At 33.5% G+C, this 13,630-nt stretch overlaps 1 long non-coding RNA gene across 1 annotated transcript; it reads left to right on the top strand.

The window, feature by feature from the left end:
- Window positions 1-5,110: 5,110 nt before the first annotated feature.
- LOC116403784 lies at window positions 5,111-6,337 on the top strand. Its single transcript, XR_004216616.1, has 2 exons — window positions 5,111-5,545; window positions 6,129-6,337. It is a non-coding gene; the product is annotated as an uncharacterized LOC116403784 (long non-coding RNA).
- The last annotated feature ends 7,293 nt before the right edge of the window (window positions 6,338-13,630 follow it).

The following is a 13,630-nucleotide window of genomic DNA, read 5'->3' as shown; positions in this document are numbered from 1 at the left end:
TTTTGTGGTAGCAACATTTGCTTCCACTTGTTTTCCTTTACCCATAGTTAGGTTTTGGAATCGCTGGAGTTCATTCAGAAGGGTTGTCAAGTTAAATTCTATCTTGTTCAAAGACGCATTCGTTTGGAATGGAATGAAGCTCTTCGGAAGAGACTCTAAGATAAAACTAACTTGATTAACCTCTTCGATGGGACCACCATTCACTTCAGCGATGTTGAAGTGCATCATCATGTCCAGAACATGTTCTCTAACAGAGGTCCCTTCCTTCATACGCTTAGTGTAAATGTATTTGACTGCCTCGTGTCTTAAGGACCATTCTGGTTGCCCAAACATTCCCCTTAATGAATCCATAATCTCTTTAGCCGTGGCTAAGGATTCATGTTTCTTTGCCAATACATCAGACATGCTGGCAAGAATGTAGACACGGGCTTTTTCATTAGCTTTTATCCATCGATCATATGCATCCCGACTAGTTCGGTTAGCATTAGAGGCAGGGTTTTGAGGACATTCCTCAGTTAAGACAAATCTTAAATCGTCAACCACTAGTATTGTGTTAAGATTTGATTTCCAAGCCGCATAATTATCGCCATTAAGTTTTTCGGAAGCTAAAAGTTGAACTATTGAGCTATTCATGCTGAAAAACAAACATATTCTTTTTAGGAAAAAACTATAATCATAAAAAATATCCAATCTAATTTAGCAATTACTAATAATGTACCCTTTCATTATTTGTATTTTGCAACAATATTTCAAAGGTTTAGAACAACCTTCTCCGAAGGGTAGTTGATTATTCCTCCTTTGAACCAAGACAATCTTGACTAGATGCTATCTCAAGAATAACTCTTTATTCTTTATAGCACTTAGTTATCGCTACTTTAGTCAAGAATATACTAACAACTTAGTAATTCTTGTAAGTGTTACCCACCATTTTCAGATTTTATAGATTAGAATCATTTATGAAAACTAATCTAAGAAATCCTATCCAGTTTTGGAGTTCGCGGTGTTCCGAATCCTATAATACAACCCTCCGAAGGGAACGTCGCTCCAGGGCAGACAAGCAGGCATATTATAGAAATCTCACGGTGCGACCTAATGGAAGAGACCGTGGGATGTGCTGCCACAAATCCCTCACCCACTTACTATGAACTACTTCCCCTATTCACCTTGATTTTGATCCATGCAAACACTCTCCGAAGGGAGGCCGCTCCTATGCACGGCACAAAGCCCTGCATGGACCTCACGGTGTGAACTCTTAGGGACACTAGAGCTAAAATACATTATTTTTCTCTAGTTGAAGTGTTCTAAAAGAAAAAAATAGGGTAATCCAAACTTCAAGATTTATATTTAGGCTAACTTAAACAAATCTTAAGTCTAGATAAAACATCCAAGTATAACCATTATACAGGATTTTAACCTATGATGTCTAGGTGAAAAACCATTTTTATTACCTCACACCTCTCACGAATGCTCATAAAACTAGGTTAACTAGGCTCAAGAACTGATTACGATCTCCAGGTAGGAGGTGTTCCGTAAACCGTCAACTTAAGAACCTCCAACCTTAGTCATCTTATCTGACTTGTTGACAAGATTGAACCAGGTGAGCCTTTTGTAACCAGTTTTACAAGATATCGACCTATTTCTATGAAAAATGGAAGATATGTTTAACCTAAGTGAGCATGCATTTAATCTTTGTTATTGATTTTAAAAGTCTAATTTATTTTATAACACTTATAAAAACTTTTAAACTTAATCAATCATTTTATCAATATATAACCTTATAAAAACAATCCAATTAATATGGATTTTAATTTATTTAACTTTAATTAAATCATATTTAATTTTTAATTTAATTAAATCATATTTAATTAAATTAAATCAAACAATAATTAATTAATTTGATTAAATCATATTTAATCAAGAATAACTTAATTAATTAAATAATTAATTAATCATATTAATTAATTTCCATATTAATCAATTAACATGCATACAATACAATATAACCTTTATATCATACATTTTAATGCATGAACATGTTAACCTATGGTGGGATTTTAAATCTATATGACATTCAAAATGCACATACAAATTTAAAGTAATTTAATCATACATCACATGCATAAATAAAAAAAAAACACCCTAAAATGGACTGATTTTTGGCTCCTAAATTAAGCTAAGTGCTAAATTATTACATAATTAATTTGGTGTAGTACAGAACCACTCCCAAAAACTTCGAACCGGCTAAAAAACCAACCGAAACCGCTTGAACCGGCCCAAAAACCAAATTTATTGGCTTGAACCGGCCCAGGCGCACACGGGTCGTGCGAAGGCAGGCGCGCAGGCGCATGGCGGCGCGTGGGCACAGGCGGGCGCACGGGCGCATGCAGGCGCGCGGGCGCAGGAGGGCGCGCGGGCGCAGGAGGGCGTGCGGCGGCGCCGCGCGGCGCAGGAGGGCGCGCGGGCGCAGGAGGGCGCGTGCGGGTCGCGAAGCGGGTCAAAACCGGGTTTTCGGGTCTGTGACCTTCTTTTCTTCATTTTTTTTCAATTCTCTCACCCGGTTGAACCAATTACAGCCTAGCTTCAACTCTAATGACTTTTTTTATTTTTTTTAAAAATTACAAACACTTTGCAACAATAAAAATAAGCCATTAACAAGGCTAATTACAATAATTAGAACAAAAACACTTAATCTAGAGCCAAAATCATAATATATCCATTTTAGTTCAAACCAAAATTTATCTAATAAATATGAACCCACCACATGCAATTGGGTAAAAATGAAGCATGCTCTGATACCACATGATAGAACTAAGTCATGCACAGCGGAAAAAGAATCGAATTTCTACCCTAATTGCCACAATTAACATCTAACCATAAACTAATCAAATTAGGGTTTTAAGAAGTATTACCTTTGAAGCTTTCAAAAGGTTTGATGTCTTCTTACCAATTCTACCCGAGACCACCACTAGTACTCAACTGCTATCCTCTAGACAAAGAACCGGGTTGTGGGACCCAATTTTGGTGTAGAAAGTAATGAAGATAAAATGAGATTGGAAACTTTCTTTTTTTTCTTTTGTTGAGATTATGAAAAATGATAAAAGAGGCAAAAGTCCTTCAACATTTGAAAACATCTCTATTTATAGCCTAATTACATGCAAAAATGCATGCAATTCAATTGCCAAATCTCAACACCTAATATTCCACTAACAATTAGTGGAACTTAGTGGGCTAGGTGTCTATATCTCATATAGCCACATATCCCACTAAGAGTTAGTGGGATTATCCAACAAAATGTTGGATTTTCCCACTAACTTAGTCCAAGGGTAAAATGGTCATTAGATTTTTCTAGTCAAAAGTCAAACTTTGACTTTTCTAAGTCAAAAGTCAATATTTTGACTTTTTACCATTTTGTCCGTCTTGACTAATTCCAACCTCCCGAGCATGAATCCGCATTCATTTTTCCAAAATTCAAATCACATTTGAATATAAGGCCGGTCAAAGTTTGACTTTTCAAAGTCAAAAGTCAACATTTTGACTTTTTACTATTTTTGACCAATTCCGAGCTTCTTAGTATGAATCCGCATTCATACTTATAGTATGTAAAAACATAAAGCTCTATTTCTAATTAGAAGACCGACGATTATATCACTGTATATGTCGGTTTTCCTTTCTTCTCCCTATTCGAACAATTCGACTTATTTCATCACACTGTTCTAAGTTTAATCCATATGAGCTAGCAGAGGAACCTAATGGACCTATAGATCATGGGCTCCAACGATTCAAGATTAACTAGCTAAACTCTTTTAAACCGAGTTAATCAACATTCGTTAACTAACGGGTCATTCCACTAAAGTCCCGTAGTTGCACTCCCCTCACTATAGATATATTTGTGTCCATTTGATAAAACCATAATCAGTAAGTTAATCCTTCACAGGTTGCTCGTAACCTTGGCTGGGTCAAAATACCGTTTTACCCCCAAGATTACATCTTGCTCCTTAAGTCCCACTAATCCACTATTGAACAATTGGTTTAAGGTTCAACCTATAAACTTAATCCCTCTCGGGCCAATGAGAGGGTGGGGCCCCTTGTTCAAGACTTGGATTCAGTGCTTAAGAGAGCAACCTATCTACTAACCCTAAAGCGGGTAGGAGTGAATTCCATCTTGTACCCTATGTTCCCAGCTATCCACCCGATCTTACCCCTGAAATGGGAGGCTTATTGGGCCAACGCTGATGAGCTGCCCTCACCTATGCAGATCTAAGGATAATCTCGTATGAACAGGAGTTCATAGTTAACTCAGGATTAAGACTAAGTTACCTAGGTCATCAATAATTGAGATAGTCAGTTTTAAACAGTAAACGGTGTTATAACGTAAAAATGACTAATTCATGGTTCAGTCTTATGTAAACATTTTACATAGGATGCCCCCACTTTCATGTCTCTACATGAACGATTAGGATCACATCGTTTGTACTACAAAGTGGGCCGCATCCATAGTCTCTCAAAATAAGGCGCCCAACCTTTATTTCATATACTATAGACTATTTAGGCTATATACTCGAACTTGATCCACGTTTATGTTTACACATAAAGTTCAAGTTTATTCAAAAAATAGCCTTGGAACTTTGATTTATTGGATTTAAGATTATAATATTTAATTTCTCAATAACAACTTTATTGAATAGAATATGATTTACAAACTACGAGTTTTAGGACAAAAAATTCCAACAGGCGTGACATTAGATTAAATGTTCAACTCGATAGGTTACATGTTTAATTTGATCTATAACATTGAATTTCTATTAACCTTTCATATAACACTACAAAAAATTCATTATTCAGTGAGAAAATTTTAGTGGCTCAAGTCATTTTTGTCAATAAAAGTTCGTCTATAGCGACGCAAAAAAATATGTGCACAAATGATTACTAGTAGCAACAAAATTTGAAGTTGTGCCACTAAAATAATTAGTAACAATGTCACCAAAACTTATATTGTTCTACCGACCAAAATAAATGTTGCTAAAACTTTTCTAGAACTTCCTCCTTTTATCCTATCTCCAACCTTTTTATTATATAATTTATTAATTATATATATATATTTTTAATCCTAAACCCTTCATCTCCACGAAATCCCAACCCCCCAATCTTAATCCTCTCCATCACCACCTTCAATGGTTGATGACCCACGACGATGAACCTCCATCGAACCTCTCCATCTCCACCTTCAACGACCAATGACTGATGACGACGAACCTTCATTGATGGAAACCTCCATCAAACCTCTCTATCTCCACCTCCATCGACGGTGAACCTCTCCATCATTTTACTGGCAACGCCTTGAACCTCTGTAAACTCTATTTCTGTCCACGAAGCCACACATCCCAAACTCTATTTCTCATATCGATAGTGACTCACGTTTTAGCTGGTCTTTCCTACTTTGTTTCTCAAGTTGAAGACGACCTACAACGTTATGGCTTGTAACCTACTCGGTTCCTCAATCAAACAATCATCCATGCCCTTCTGATCGTTTTGCACCGCTTTGGAGGTTAGTGAGTGAAGTATGTTGGTGTGGAAGAGATATTAGTGTATGTTTCTATTGGTTTTGTTTATATTTTTGGGTTAGATTTTAAAAATTTTAGACATTTATGAAATTGTTTTTTTATTTCGTCTACTTGGCTTAAGATCAAATTCTTAGAATTTTGTTGGAAATATGAAATTGGGAATCTTAATTACTATTCATTTTATTTTATAGTCGTTAATACAAGGGACAAATCGCTTGAATGTACTCATGAGAAATTGGAATGGATAACCATTTAGGATAACCATTTAAGCAATAATAATTAAGGATATAGCAAAATTTTAAAAAAAATTGCAAAGATAGCAAAACTATCACCGATAGACTTGTATCGCTTATACACTTCGTATAGTCTATCAGTGATAGACGACTAATATTTGCAACATGGTCTATCGTTGATAGACTCATATCATTGATAGAATTTGATAAATTTTGCTATATTTGCAAATTTTTTAAAATGTTGCTATATACTTAATTATTTTGAATCTAATTGTTAAATTTACAACTACCCCTATACTTATTTTATTATCTAATATATTATCTCATTCCTAAGGATGGATGTGAAATTCTGTGTGAGGAACGGATGAACTTGAAGTTTTCTTTCCAACAAGAAGTGTATATAAATTTCAAAGGTGGAAGATGTGTGGAATCGAAGGTTCGATTTGAATTGAGTGTGGAATCGGAGGTTCGATTTGAATTGAGTGTGTAATCGAAGGTTGGATTTGAATTAATTGTGGAATCAAATGTTGGAATTGAATTAAATATGGAATAGAACTACAAAAATGAATAGGAAAGACCAAAGCTAGATGAGGAGTGGAATTTGAATATTCTATTACATATAGCTAAGTAGTTATCGGTACTGTTGAATATAAGTTGTAAGAAATTGAATGTCTAAAGAGGTTGGCTATTGAAAAGTTGAAACCATGAAAGAAGATAGGACATGTATGATGCCTCATATCTACTTCAACAGAACAAGAAAGAGTTTTGTTAAGGATAACATTTAAAGTTAATCAAATATCTTTTGCCTTATTTAAGCTTCTATCATGTAGATGCATCTAGATTGGTTGTTGTTGGTTTCTTTTTTCATGTAGCTTGACATGTTTATTTATAGGAAATACATATCTCAAGTGTTGATGGTGGGTTAGTACTAAATTCTATATTAGAGCAATGAGGATCAATTTTTCTCGTACTTCTTCCATATCATTTTACTTTATTCATCTCTCTCACTAGGATTCCTCTATTTTACTTTGCTCCTATTTCTATCCATGTTTTTCATCTCTCTTTATGCCTTTTAGCTTTTGGGGTCTCCATTTTTATCCCTCAAATATCACAATGGGTTCTCATTCTATACATGTTCTTTTTTTTAGACTTAAAAAGAAAAGCCTTTAAGAACGTCAATAGGTCTCCCCTTCTCATTCTAAGAATTAAATTGCAGGTGATATTTTGTACAAATTGTAGACAGTTGTTATTGAGCTTTTCATCTATTATTTGTGTGATATTTTGCAATTAATGTATGTTTTTTATTATAACACTTGGATTTCTAACTTACGTACTTTAAGCATTTTACTTATTATGGATCGAAGTTGGATAAATTTAAGAGATCGAGCTTCTAGTGAATATTTTGATGGTGTTGCTAACTTTATCAAAATTGCAACTAATCGTTTATACGAAGAGGGAAGGACAAGATGTCCTTGTTCAAATTGTGTGCACGTCAATTGGAATAGATTAGATGTCGTAGAATGTCATTTGTATAAATATGGTATGTACCCAACTTATAGACGATGGACATTCAATAGAGATAATGTTGGTATTTCTCCATTTTTAAGATGTAATTCAATGTTTTTAGGTGCAATGTTTTCCAATTTAAGTGAACGTAGAGAAGAGAATGTAAATCTTAGAAAAAAAAAATTGGAGTTAGAAATATTATTGATGATGAGATGATAGAGAAGATTATGATCTACATGGACCAATGTTCGAAGAAACTACAATAGAATCAAATCAGTAAGATGAGTCTGACAAAATAAGTGGAATGTTTCCTAAAATATAAGAGGAGTTATATCTGGGATGCCTAAAGTTCACTTCATTTAATATTTTTGTGAAACTTATGAACATTAAGGTGCTTAATCGTTTGAGCGAAAAATCCTTTGATATGTTGCTTAAAATATTAAATGAAGTCTTTCCAGATGGTGTGAAGCTATCTGTCTTCTACTATGAAGCTAAGAAAAGACTACATGTCCTAAGGATGGGATATGGATCAATTCATGTGTGCAAATTTGATTGTGCTTTATTTTGGACAGATTATGCATCATTTGACAAATTTTCACATTATGGAGAGTCTAGATACAAGTTAACTGATAGAAAGGGAAAAAAAAATTCCACACAAGGTGCTAAGATATTTTTCACTAAACGCAAGGTTGCAAAGATTACTTCTTTTAAAACATATCGTAGAATATATGAAGTGGCACAAAGATAGGAGGTATGAACCTGAAGGCATACTTCGACATCCTGCTGATGTTGAGGGTTGGAAACATTTAGATGAGCAGTATCCTTGTTTTGCTTCAGACGCTTGAAATGTCAGATTAGCACTTTCTTCTGATGGGTTTAATTCATTTGGAAATATGAGCATATCATACAACATGTGGCAAGTTATAGTCATTCCATACAACTTGCCTCCTTGGAAGTGTATGAGAGCACCATTCACTTTTCTATCTTTACTCATCCTTGCTCCAAGGTCTCCTAGTAAAAAAAAATGATATTTTCTTACGACCATTGATAGATGAGTTAAATGAGTTGTGTGTGGATGATATTCAAACGTGCGATAGTTTCGATGCTTCTTTCTTCCAACTCTGTGGTGCATTGTTTTATGGACAATAAATGATTTTCCAGTTTATGGTGATTTATCTGGTTGAAGGACAAAAGGTTATAAAATATGCTTGGTTTGCAATGTTGATACAAGATCAATGAGACTAAAGAGCAAAAATTGTTATATGGGACATCGTCGATATCTACCTTTAACACATGCATGGCTTAAAAGTAAGGCAACATAATGTAAAACAAGAAATGCGAGCAATTCCGAATATTTTATCTAGACAAGATATTATAAATCAATTGAATTCTATAAGTTCCCAGTCATGAGCAAAAAATCCTACAAGATGTGAATTCAAACGTAAAAGGACAAATGGTGAGCAAAATTGGACTAAAAGAAACATTTTTTTCAACCTTCCTTATTGGCAAAACCATAAACTACGTCATAAACTTGAGGTAATGAGAATTGGTTTTTTGATAACTTGGTGGGTACGATATTGATCATCTATGAAAGACCAAAGACACCATTAAAGCTTGTGAGGATCTAGCTAACTTGAAAATAAGAAAGGAGCTTCACATATAAGCACTACTATAAAATTGGTAATACTTGACGCTTTTTACCTGTCAAGTATTTGTTTATTTGACACTTTTCAATGCGTTAAGTAATCTAGTGTCAAGAATAAGAGAAATTTACTTGATAATTTTTAAGCGTCAAGTACAATTATACTTGACATGTAAAAAGCGTCAAGTATGAGATTACTTGACGCTTTTTACACGTCAAGTAATCCATTGTCAAGAATAAGAATAAAATTATACTTGATAATTTTTAAACGTTAATGATTTGTTTATTCTTGACACATTTTGCATGTCAAGACTTTTTTTTTCTTTCAAATGAAAAATTGTAAAATTTGAAATATTCATATAATTATATTGCACATATTTTGAAGTCAATTCACACACATATAAGTAGAGTCTTTGGGATTACATGAAGTTGTTAATCTACACATATTATACAAATAACTGAATCAACCCAAACTTTCCATCAAAGAACTAAAACTGTAACAAATTGCATATATCATTGAACTGTAGGTATAATCAGTCATTGCATACTTAATTATAATAGCTCAAACTTCTACCATATAAAGATTTTGTTTTGCCTAGCTCTATGTCTAATATAAAAAATCTTAAATTCTGTAAAATGTAAACATGAGGAAAAGCTAACATTTGGTTTATGCTTTGGATTCTTTCGTAACATGTCCTTAATAAGTGTTTTACTGCATGTAGAAAAGAGCAAGAATTTCAACATTAGATTGGACAAGAAATCAAGAATTAAGTTTCAACACCAGACCTAGCTAGTCTTGCTTTTAAATAGATGGTTCTTAGTAAAACAAAGAAAGAAAAACCTTTTTAAGTTGTTAGATGTTCTTGCTTGTAAATAGTTTTCATCTTCAGAACCATTTTATAACAAAACTACTAATTCAATACCTTATTCAATTGAAAGGAATACATAAAAGACTATCCTTATTCTGAGTGGCATCAGTGTTGATTCATTAAAACTAAGCAAACCATATAAAGCAAGAAGCCATTCATGAAACAAGTTATTCAAAATCACTACACAAATAAGATAAGCAAAAGCATAGAAAACTTAAAAGAAAAGAGAAAAAAAAGTAGGAACCTAATTTAACTCCCTTCACTAGATTCAAACATTCAAACCATGCAAATATCTATACGGTAAAATTACATCTAGACTTTAACAAATTCCACAAGAAACCAAAACTAATGATTTCATATAAGAGACATAGGGATGACTTGGAATTAAAAAAAAGACTCATTTGTTTTCGGAACAAAGATTCAGTGAAGACCCCTACAAATAACCATACAATTACTTAACTCCCTATTGTTAGTTGTATTTATAGCACAACTCATGTTCTTCTTCCTATAATCATGGATATATGTAAAGTTTTTTAACAGCACTCAAACCATGGCAGTTTTTTCAAATCCCACTAGAGAACTAATTTGATAAACCAGACTACAACACAGAGAAAACACACCATTCAATTACTCTACACAAATAACAAACAACAGAACTCAATGGATGTCTGTTTGAGCAAAAAGAATAAAACTTTACCTTCAATTTCTTCCACCTTTATACCTTCACCTCTAGATCCTAAAGAAGTAGCAAAATAACCACCTAAAAAAATTATGTCAACAAAACAAATTAGACTTGAACAAAAAAAAGCAACCGATTTATATCCAAAAAAGCAATTTAACAAATTGACAAAGCTTAAATAAATTCCTTACCAAACTTACCTAGGAGCCAACACATCTACTAACTATACAAGCAGTCAATGATTCAACGATGTGAGTGAATGGTAAGATTTAAGTAAGTGAAAATGAATCTTGCTAATAAAAGCTGAGGAGACCAGCAAGCCTTGAGAAGGTATTCTGAGGAAATTTTCTCAATATCACATGTAAAACAAAACATTTGGCTGAGAATTCCATTTGACTAAAATAGATGCAAAATATTATAAAAATTGGAATTCCATTGAAAACAAAAGTTTAATATTGCATTGCCATATATCAAACCCAGGACCAACATTGATAATGTACATTTGGCTGAGAGTTTGTACAATAGTAAATAAATATCATATGTGAACCTACATAATTATATTGAACTCCACCTACGAACAAAATAAAAAACATAGAAAAAGTATAACAACTTGATATCATCAAAGAAAATATATGATTACCTGATAAAGATTAGAATAAGATTGTGCAAAATGCTATTCATAAATCTCTTCATCATGCGAGTGAATATAATCATTGCATGCAAAATGCTTTTCATGAATCTCTTCATCATGGAAGTGGATATAATTATTGCATGCAAAATGCTCCCAATATCCTCCAACATGCATATAAGTTCTCGTTGTACAAGTTTTCCATTTGCATGTGCAAGTCTAAGCGAAATAATAGATTTTTCTAGATAATCCAGAGTCGAATAAAGGGAACTGATATCAAAACATCATTGTAACGTCTATTTATCAATCAGACAGTATAAAAGAATAAACTATAAAGTGTGAAAGAATGTAAGAAAAATTGTGTGTACTTAGGTATACCTAGACAATCTGTAAAATGATTTAATGAGGTTGGTTGAGGGGTTGAAGCGTGGATGAACTAAATTGTGTGAAAGAAGGGGTGAACGAAGGTCTAGTGCAATCAGACGACTAAGCTATATGAAATTCTTGATGCAATACAACTTGCTTAATTAGACTATGATTAAGACGTGTTTCTCTCAGAGTCGTTAAACGCCACACTTGATCTCCTTTTGGGATCCAAATGACTAAGTCTAATTAAACGTGGTATATCTAAAAGTACTCACATATAAAACTTATAGAGCTCCGTGTTTAAGGGCGGCAACCTCTCGGTGCCTAATACCCATAGTTGTTCTCCTGTGGGGATACAAACGATGAAAGTTATCTCGCCAAAGTTAGGTTTGTCTCCAAACTCCTCTTTGGCCGCTCTAGCTTTATCCTTGCTACTTTCTCCTTCAGATAGTAGGAGATACACACTGACCAAGTGATAAACATAGCCCAACTAACACGATAAAAATTATAAGCAAGACTTCTTGTAAAGAACTAATCACAAACCTAAACTACAAATAACACAAGTGAACAACAAAGACGTGGATGAGTCGAAAGGGTATAAGTATACATTATATTAAAGAATGTTGGCCTTTGGCCACTATATAGTATGAACAACATTCATAAAGAAATACAAAAATGTAAATAATAGAAAGGACGTTACAAGTTAGGGGGAGATGGAGATGAAATCTTCGTCACTCCAACTACAAGCTTTCACATTACAAGCTGACCACAGAAGATGAAGAGAACTTTATAGATGATGGAAATGCTACTCATTTTCATCAACTCTCTAGGACTCTACTCATATCTTCAGGCAAGTGAGTGGTCTGTTCAAACCTTTTTGGCCCATGTAGGCATTGTTTTCTTTAATGGTGATGGAGCTCTTTTATATATAGATTTAGGCAGGAAATCTAATCTTCTAAACATGTCAACTCCGAAAGCTACCTTTGTTGTCAGATCAAATCATCTCCATCTACCACTTTTATCTTCTAACGAATCTCTTCTCGCATTCTGATATGGTCTTCCCGCATAGTTTTCACGTGAGTCCATCTGCAATTCGCTAGCCTCTTCTTTTGTTTTAATCATGCGTTTAAACACTAAAAAAAAAGTAAAGCAGGCATAACACTTACGTAAAGTGTATTTCCAAATATTTATACATTTACAATATAACCTACACGTTTTGATATATATTCTATGCATTTTGGTCCCATTATTCTACCTAAAATGCTATAATAACTTGTATTTCTACAAGTTACCAGCACGCCATATGATATTTTATCAGAAATGGTTTTGGTTAATGGTTTACTGTTTCTTTTAATTTTTTGTGATTGAAATGAGTTTTATGTTTAAAATGGTTGTATTTCTCTTGGTGACTTGAAACACAAAACTTTTGAACTTTCATTTTTGTATTAAACTAGGCTTCAAATTAAACTTTCTTGTATGTCTATTTTATTTAAAGAAATCTTATGATCTTTTGCGTTTAAACAAAGTGTCTTTGGGTTAAAGTAATGATCTCAGCTTAGTTTAAGAAGTTGGGTTGTTACATGAGCATAATATGTGTACAAAAATCCACAAGTAAATGAAATATCTCTTGATTAAGTTTATAAGAAAATCAACACTCTGGAACACCATTTACTCTAGAAATCAATGTTGGATTTATGTCCTAAAACTCATAGATTGTAAATATAATCCATTGATCGTTATTAATAAAGTGTTATTATTGTAATAATTGTTATTGATTATATTATTAGTTTTGTATTAATAACTCAAATCCAATAAACTAACATCCTAAGTTATTTAATGAGTTTTGAACAGTATGTAGAGACATACATGGATCAATATTCGAGATCAACTTAAAAGGTTTATAGTATAGGGATAAGGTTGGGTACCTTATCCTGGTAACATTATGGGTACGACTCACTTTGTACTTGATACAAACGCAACGATCCAACGCTTTCGCGTAGTTGACATGTGAGTGAGGGTATCCTATGCAATGAGTTTGCATAAGACCGGGCCGCAAAATAGTAACCACTAGATGTAAGTCCATTAACTAGTTAGGTTTCTATTTCACTGGGATGACCTAGGTAACTTAGTCTTAATCATGAGTGCA

This window comes from Cucumis sativus, chromosome 5 (genome assembly GCF_000004075.3).
Source record: "Cucumis sativus cultivar 9930 chromosome 5, Cucumber_9930_V3, whole genome shotgun sequence".
Lineage (NCBI taxonomy): Eukaryota > Viridiplantae > Streptophyta > Magnoliopsida > Cucurbitales > Cucurbitaceae > Cucumis > Cucumis sativus.
Note: the sequence above shows the minus strand (reverse complement) of the source record. Positions and strands in the feature narration are given on the sequence as shown.